At 42.1% G+C, this 8,183-nt stretch overlaps 1 protein-coding gene across 4 annotated transcripts in view; it reads left to right on the top strand.

The window, feature by feature from the left end:
- Positions 1 to 955: 955 nt before the first annotated feature.
- Positions 956 to 8,183, top strand: part of NFKB1 (nuclear factor kappa B subunit 1) — a 57,545-nt gene continuing 50,317 nt past the window's right edge. For 2 of the 4 annotated variants that reach the window (XM_038136294.1, XM_038136293.1), the window contains exon 1: positions 956 to 1,478. The gene's annotated coding sequence lies outside the window, so the exon portion shown is untranslated. Of the gene's footprint in view, positions 1,479 to 1,723; positions 2,098 to 8,183 lie in introns of those variants that run through there. The other 2 variants (XM_038136292.1, XM_038136291.1) reach the window with 2 other exon arrangements.

The raw sequence follows: 8,183 nt of genomic DNA, 5'->3' as shown, positions 1-8,183 counted from the left end.
ATTACTCTCTCTTCATACATATTTATGTGTAACATGTAGGAAATGTCATTTCTCAAGAAAGTAGAAAAAAATCCTTCACACTTCTGAGCCCTTTTTGCACCCATTTTAAATAGTCTGTCTCTGCTCCAACCCAGAGATGTGGCACAAAATGTAACATCTGAACCTACCTCCTTTATGGTAAAAGGGAGAAGGTTCATTTCATTTTGTTCAAGAGGTGGCTTGTGATTTTACTCTATTCCTTTTGAGCATATTTATGCTGTAGGTTACAATTCCTTGCTTCAACACGAAAGAAAAAGCAACAGTCATATTCCTTGGTTCCTTTATATGTTTGGGGGGTTTTAAATCCTTCTTTTAAATAATGATTTTTCTCTTTCTCATTCATGAAGCCCCCTGTCATGTGGCCTTAGTATAACAAAACTCCCCAGAGGTGTGCTGCTGAGTTTCTGTGCACACACACATTCGGCGAGCTATGCTGGATGCTTATTCGAGGCACCCTTAGCAAACCAGGCGTTTAAGATTCAGCATTAAGATATTTGAATTTGTTTTACATAGCATTTGTGCCAATTAAACGTGGCACCAGCTGACTTGCTTCAGCCTTGGTTAAATGGGTCTGGGAGACTTGATTACTACCCTTCAAACCTGGATTCTGGTATTAAAATAAATAAATATCAAACCTGGTATTAAAAAGCGTATTATTGATGGTTAGCACTGTTCAACAGAAGTTACCTGGGAGCCTGCTCTGTCAGAAACTGTGTAAATCTACACAAAACTGGTGCTGTGCATCCTGTACTCCCTGCACGGTGATGTTGTCGGGCGGTAAGAATTGGTAAATTTCCTTTAATTTAGTGCCAGCGAAAGCCAGCCAGCAGCCAGGCACTGCGTATGGCGGGTTAAATTCACTCTATGCAGAGTCTCTCTCTCCCCTTCCAAACTTTATATTTAGAGGTCAAAAAAACTTTGGCAGCCACCGGGTCGGGCCCGTCTCCACAGAGGTGTCGCGAATGCCGCCGTGGGCCAAGGAACGTGGGCGAGGACGGCATTATTCTTGGCGGCGGCGGTGACTGCCCTGCGATGGAAGGGCCCGCGTGTTTACGCGGCTTCCCCCGGGCGGGAGGGCCCGTCCCCGGCTCAGGGATTCCGTGGCCAGCGGGTGGCTCAGTGGCCGGCGCTCCCCGGCTCCTTCTCGGCCGCGCCTCCTCCTGCCCCGCCGGCCGCCGCTCCCGCCCCGCCCCGCGCGGCCCTCCGCGCTGCCGGAGCGTCAGCGGGAATTTCCAGCCAGGAAGTGCGGCGGGCCGGAGGCAGGGGCGGAGGCTGCGCAGGCCGGTGCCGGGCGGGTGCCCTCGCCGGTGGGGCGGGCGGGAAGGAGGGGGAAAGTCCGCGCGGAGCCGGGAGGCGGCACGCCGCGTTACATGGCGCGGCGCTGAGGGACCGCCGGCGGCACAGCACGACGAGGAGGAGGCGCCGCCAGCTCTGCCCCGGTGAGCCCCAGGCGGCCCCTGGCCCGCCGCTCGCTGCCTTCTCTCTCCCCTGTCTCCCCGTCCTCACCGCCTGGCTGCGCTCCCTCTGTCCCGCAGCAGCGGGAGCAGGGCGGGAGCTGGCATTTCGCTGGGCTGGAATGGGCTGGGCTGGGTCAGCGCGGCAGCTCCCGGAGCTCCGCCGCTCCCGGTCCGGTTTGCCGCGGGAAGCTGTGCCCGCTCCAGCCCTGCGCCTGTGACCTCGGCGCCGGGAGGGATTGCCGCGGCTTTCGCCTGCAGCCATTCCGGGGAGCGGGCGGGATGCCGGCTTTGCTGCTGCTGTGTCACCGGGGTCCTCCTGGCCAGGGAAGGGGTGTCCCTGACAGCAAAGTGAACAAAATTTGCGAGCCCGGCTTCTGCCGCTCGCATTGCGGGTGCTCGTAGGCAAAGGAGGTGCCGCTTTTGTCGCTTTTGGTTTCGAAGGTGACACGCGTACGTGCCGAACCTGAGGGGCGGCCGGGGCACAGTCGCCGGCCGGGCTCGGCAGTGCAGGTGGTCAGCACGAAAACGGGGGGTGGTACTGGCAGCTCTGGGTGACCTCGCCCTGGGTGCTGCCCCAGAGTGCCGCAGAGTGTATTAAAAGGTACGGAACAGTGAGGTTTTTAAAGGCAATTTAGTTGCAAGTGGTGAAACCGATAAGTTCTCGTCGCGACGGGGAGTATTACTGCACTGATTGCTCGGTTACATTTGACCTTGAAACCCAAGAATATCGAACTTCTCATCATCACAGTTATTTTTTTCCATCTGTTGGTGTTTTCTGCTTTGATGGTAACTTTGGTGAAGGAGCGCTAGTGACTTACTTCACGTGAATGTGAATCGAAGTATTGTTTCTGTGACATGAGGTATGTGCTCTTGGGCCACTACCATCATGGGTACAGCTGCGTATTTTCAAAATAAGTAAGTCTCAGTGCCTGTGAGCATTTGGGGAATAACACTTTGGAGGCAAGGGATTATCTGCTGCATTTCAACTTCCTGTCTTAAAATGCTCAAAATCTTTGCTTAAGAATAATGTTTTAAAGGAAATACAGATTATTGTTACCATGATTTTTTTAAAAGGGTTTTAAAGTGCTGGTTATGTTTGGCATGTTTTGTGCTTCAGAAGTTCTCTTTTGGCTTACTCTGTTCACAAAGTGGATGAGTTCTTTGCTATCGCCTTGTGCCTTACATGCTGCAGGGTGCTACCACCAGCCTTGTCAAGCTCACAGAACAGGGTTGAAAATAGAGCACTTCGATTTTATTGACATCTGGAGTCTCTCTGCTATGTTCTGTGTAGTATCAACTTTTGAAATAGTATTTCAGTCAAAGCATTTGTGTTCTTTCATGAAAGAAAGTAGCTGCCCGTTCTAGGAAAGCGTTAACCAAGACGTCATTCTAAGACAGCATCCTGTCTGCAATGTTTTGTAATCTACAGAAATGACTACAGTTTATGAGAAAATGAAAGAGAAAAAAGTAGCCTGCAACCATCCAGAAACAGATGCTCTGTTCTGTAATTTTCCCTGTCCGAGAATTTAACTAACAGTTACGCTAAAATACTATTGTCAGGATGTGCCACCGTGTGTGGAGATTTCAGGGAATCTCAGTGCTGAAATCTGTGCAAGATATGTCGAAGAACTTATTTTGAAATATGAAGCAGAAGGGGAAAAGCTTTTTTTCTTTCCACCCTTTGTCCCCTTTATAAAGAAAGAAATGTCAGTCAGCGGTAGTCATCAAAAAATGCTGTTATTTTCTCATGCAAGAAATTAACACATTTTGAGTAAAGATTATAAAACAGAACATCTTTATATCACTTTGCATTGCGTTGTGTGTTTTTAAAAACCAGTGTTTTAACAGATAAAGTTCCTATCTGTGTTCACATTGTTCCGGCGACACGTTGGTAATGTTTTTGTAGTATTTATTTTGAAATCAGAAAAGTTTGCTGGATAAAAGTGCTGGGACAGAGAAAAGGAGTAAGAGGGAGAGAGGGTGGAAAGCAGACACTGGTGTTTCATTTATGTGAACATTTGAAGATTTCCTGATTCATTTGTTGAAAAATAGCAGTTCTGGTTTTTTTCTCTATTACTATGTACTTTACTTTTGAAAATTAATTTTAATAATAAATAAAAATTTATTTTAAAATTTTACTTCCAAAAATTCAATAATAAATTTAATTTACTTTTTTCCTTGAGGTGGCGTTACGTGATTTCAGTAATAGATAGCTACAAATAAATATTATTGACACAAATTTGCTAATTAATGGATTTTTGAGTTTCCTTTTCATTGCTGCCTTTTCCAAAACCTTCCCATGCCACTTTCTCATGAATACATGCAAACTCCAGAAATATGTTCAGTTAGGAATTCATATTATTGTGCATATTGCTGACTCTGGAAGGACAGGAACTAAGCTTGAAGGCCTGGGAGTCTTTACTATCAAAAGTGCTTGTAATGCAAAGTAGATGTTAATTTTTGAAGTTGCAAAGATACAGTGAAAGAAAATGTATCTTTTACTAACTTGCAGTTGGCTTTTTGATATAGGCTTTTTGATGGCTTTTCTCTCTATTGTTGAGAAAATTCACCTGTGGTCTTCAGAGATGCTGAAGGTTAATTCTCCTGTGTTTTCACAGATTGCTTCAAACTGTGCTTGCTAAAATACTTTCACCTTTCAGTGCTGTGTGTGTTTGCCAACTCTAAGTTCAAAAGTATCAGTCATAAAGAAAATTGTTACTTGTTTATGTAAGCGACTAATGAAACCTCTACAGTTAGTTAAAAATCCTTTCTTTCAACATACTGATAGCTTTCTTTTGGTTCTCTGACAAAATAACACAGCTATTATAAAACAAAGACGAGAAGATAATGAATGTTTCAGGCATGTAATGAAAAAAGCAATTCCTGGTTTTGGTCACTTTTAGCTCTGACAGAGGTATTGTAGAAGTGGAAGTTGTAATTTGATGTCCTTTAAATAAGCTGTGAACCTTTTATGAAGTTCTGTGTTGATAAGATCGTAATTATGGTTGTCATTAACTGTGCCCTTAGGTCAGTCAGGCTCTAAGTTTGCATCTAACTTTGAGCATTGAAATAATTTGGTGAATCGTCTTCAGTGCTTTCATTTAAATATGTATTTTGATGAAGCACTGTTGACAGTTTCAAAAGTAAGGCCTTAAAAGATGTTTCAAGTTATTATGGTCTCAAGGTAATATCCTTTGTTTAGCATTTAGGTGGAGCTGACAGATCATGTGCGGGGAGGAAGCTTCTACTGCTACTCCAAGCATTATTTCCCCCTTTCAACTTCTGTGTTCTTTTGAAAAGCAGTGGCAGATAGATACACCTTTTTTTTCCCCCTTCATTTAAAATACTAAACTGAAATGCCCCCATGTTTCATTGTGTCCTCCAAGCAAACTGTCAACAGGTCAAGAGCAAAGTAGGTCTGAGTTGTGTGGTTTGGGTTTGTTTAGGGGTTTTTTGCTTGGGTTTGGCTTTATTTTTTTGTTTCTTCTAGAGGTCATGTTTCCATCCACCTAAACACGGACAGATTTTAGCACACAAATAAAGTATAAACAAAGGAAGCAGGTGGGTTTTTGGTCTTATTAGTTTAATCCAAGTGAGTTTTGTTGTGTCATAAGTTACATAATGTACAACATTGAGACTGCAGGAGTTTTGCAATTTCTTTGGAAAAAGCAAAAAATTAAATCTTAGTTAGCCACTTCACTTCTGTAGATTTCAAAACTGGGTATGACTGTGATGGCGCTGGACTCAGCTGTACCTGTTTGGTTCCTTACTGGTGCTATTTAAGCGACTGATCCTGTCGCATTACGATTGCAGTGGCTGTTCAGAACCGAAAGGACTCTGAGAATCCCTTAGTTCACCTTGGTGATTGCAGAGGTAACAGCCCTGGCTATTTTCTGTTCATGAAGCGCCTGTGGGACTGTGTCTTCAGTAGGAGCCCAGAGCCTGTGTGACTGTACCTGGTGATACAGCAAACCTTGTGTGAGCTCAACTTCTGCAGCTGGGGCTTACATGTTGCTTGGCTTCTCAGAAACACTGTTCTTCCCATGCCCCCTCTACCCCTGCCAAAAGAAAAAAAAAAGGGAAAGGTTTGAGGTTTGCAGCCTAATATTAATGATTCATTACACTTCTGGCTTATGAAATGGGTGTGTGTGGCTTCTTAAGTTAAAATTTGACTTTGATGAACAGCTTTTATAGGATCTAGAGCTGTTGGCAAAGAACATTCAGTGATTGATCTTAATCTGGAGGAAAAAGTAACAGCATTTTAACATCATATTCAGGGGTTCAAGTAAAATTAGCGCCCCACATGGCTAAAATACAATGTAGTTACTACAGCTGTTTTTCTTTGTTGAACCTCAGTGTTTTTACATCTACTTAGCATTATATGTGTACCAGAATATGTTTGCCATATATTTGAATACTGTTTATTCCTTTGGTTTAAGTTGCTTTGAATGTGTTTTAACAAAAACATTCTAACTTTATTCCAACAATATGATGGAAAAACAGTTTGTATGTTTATGGCATTTTAGTATTTCCTCTTTTCATATTAGTTCACTACTTTGATACTTGGGAAAGGAATAAAACAACAATTCTGTTTGCAAACATAGCTAATAGAACATCTTTTAGGTAGTCCAGTTACTCTTTGACAAGGAAATTTTCTTATGCTATGATTTTTTTTCCTTCAGATTTTGTTGTTACATGCTGTAATAAATTTGGTTCTAGATTTCATAAAATAATTATGCACCCAACAATTCTGATTTAGAGCACCACACTTGTGAAATCTCAAGTACTTGTGATTGATTTAATTTCCAAAATATTCTGTACTTTTTATACTGTTGTCAAGTAATGCATCTGCTCATGACTGAAAATACTCAAAAATTATAACTTCAGCAATTTAAAAATTTTAAAAATACATAAACACAACTGCCAGGTCCCACCCAACAGGAAATAATAAGCAGGCTTAATTAGTCACAAGAGGAGGCAATTTGGGTTGTTATATTAGAAAAACAAACAGTGTCATTTAGGGTTATGTAGTATTATTGCAGCTGCAAGAGTGTGTGGATGACAAAAACTCTGCGGAGGAAATTGGAATCTTCGATCAAAATGTCTCTCTGTACAAACTTTTTTGCACTTGTATATGAGAAATTGCGCTCAGATCTTTATTGAGAGATTACACATCTTTGAAGTACCAGAAGGAATGTGAAAAATACAACTTCCTTATGCTGCTTTTGTGAAAATTGAGTGTTGTTTCCTTAAAACAGCTCCCTACACCCCCAGGTATTGAAGTCATAGCTGGGAGAAGAAATAGTAGTAAACATTTTGACATTTAAAGGCAAATTTCAAATCTATTTCATTACTGACTTAAAATCCCTTCATAATAACATAATAGATGTGGCTTTGTGTCAACATGAGCGAGTTAACAATCGCTTCTTGTGTTTTTGAACATATTTTTCTTTACTATTTGATTTACTATTTTACATGAAGACATCTATGCCAGTATTGTGGGTGAAAGCATGCATGATGTTCCCTTAATATTAGAGTTCTGTTTACTTTGTATATTACAGAATATGTTAGCTGTTTATTGTCTCTTTGATTTAAAAGTGTTGTGCTCTGGAGCTGTACTTCTGGAACTCTGGGCAGAATAACTGGGTTCCAAGGGAAATGAAGTGCTGGGGGTAAGTGGGGAGGTGGCCAGAAGCAAGGTGAAAAAGCTGTGCACTGAAAAGAGTGGGCAGCATCCTGACTTGGAAGGGACTGCCGTGGTGAAAGGTTGAAACTGAACAGCTTGGATCGTATCTCTGCTTTGTCAGAGCAGATCCTGCTCTGGCCTCCAGCCAAAATCATCTCAGCAGCTCATGTCCTGCTGCCAGCCCTGACCCAGCAACCCAAAGAGTCTATTGCACAATACCTTTTCCCAGCATCTCTGTTTGGGGAATGCAAATCTCTGAAACAATTGTCCCCATACAGCTACAGATTATGTTTTGGAAAGGGTAGAAGACTGAGGCTCAAGGACGGATAGTTGCCACCTAAAGTTAAAGAAGCAGCAGCAGGTAAAACATGTTGTCCTGTCTGCACGATACAGCAGTTACTGTTTCTACCTCAGTACTTCATAGTTGCTACAGGAATTCTGAAAATTTGGTGCTGTTCCTAAAAATATAGTTCTCTGTAATGAGATCATCCTCCACACTTCATAGCCCTGATGTAGTAAAAATATACTTACAATATATGAAAGAGACACATCTTTGCTTCATTTTCATCCTTATTCCTCTCTATTTTTAGTAAGCAAAATAAACAGGCTAAGAGCATAACCACACTGAATTTAATTAACTTCATTCAGTGTCCTGTTTAAGAAGTTTATTTTTAACAGGTAAATTCCAATGAAAGCCAAGCTAAAGAGAAAAAGCACTCTGCTAGAAAACTTTTAGGAAGAATTGTTCTTTTAGTTTAACAAGTCAGTTGAGTTTCCCATTGTGAGGCTTGCTTTCTGAATCCCAGCCTCGAAAGGTGAGAACAGGGTGATGTAAAACATGTCATGAACTAAGAGATGGTTTAAATAAATTTCCTGGTGGAAGAACATCCATCACACTAATTTCAGTTCTCAAGTGCAATGAACTGGGTGATAAAGATCATGTTTGTCTGTAGAAAGGTAGTAGGGAGAAGTCCCATTCCAAGTTTTTAGGGATTGGATTG

This window comes from Motacilla alba, chromosome 4, assembly GCF_015832195.1.
Source record: "Motacilla alba alba isolate MOTALB_02 chromosome 4, Motacilla_alba_V1.0_pri, whole genome shotgun sequence".
Taxonomy (NCBI): domain Eukaryota; kingdom Metazoa; phylum Chordata; class Aves; order Passeriformes; family Motacillidae; genus Motacilla; species Motacilla alba.
The sequence above is the reverse complement of the archived record's forward strand: the minus strand, read 5'-3'. Positions and strand labels throughout refer to the sequence as shown.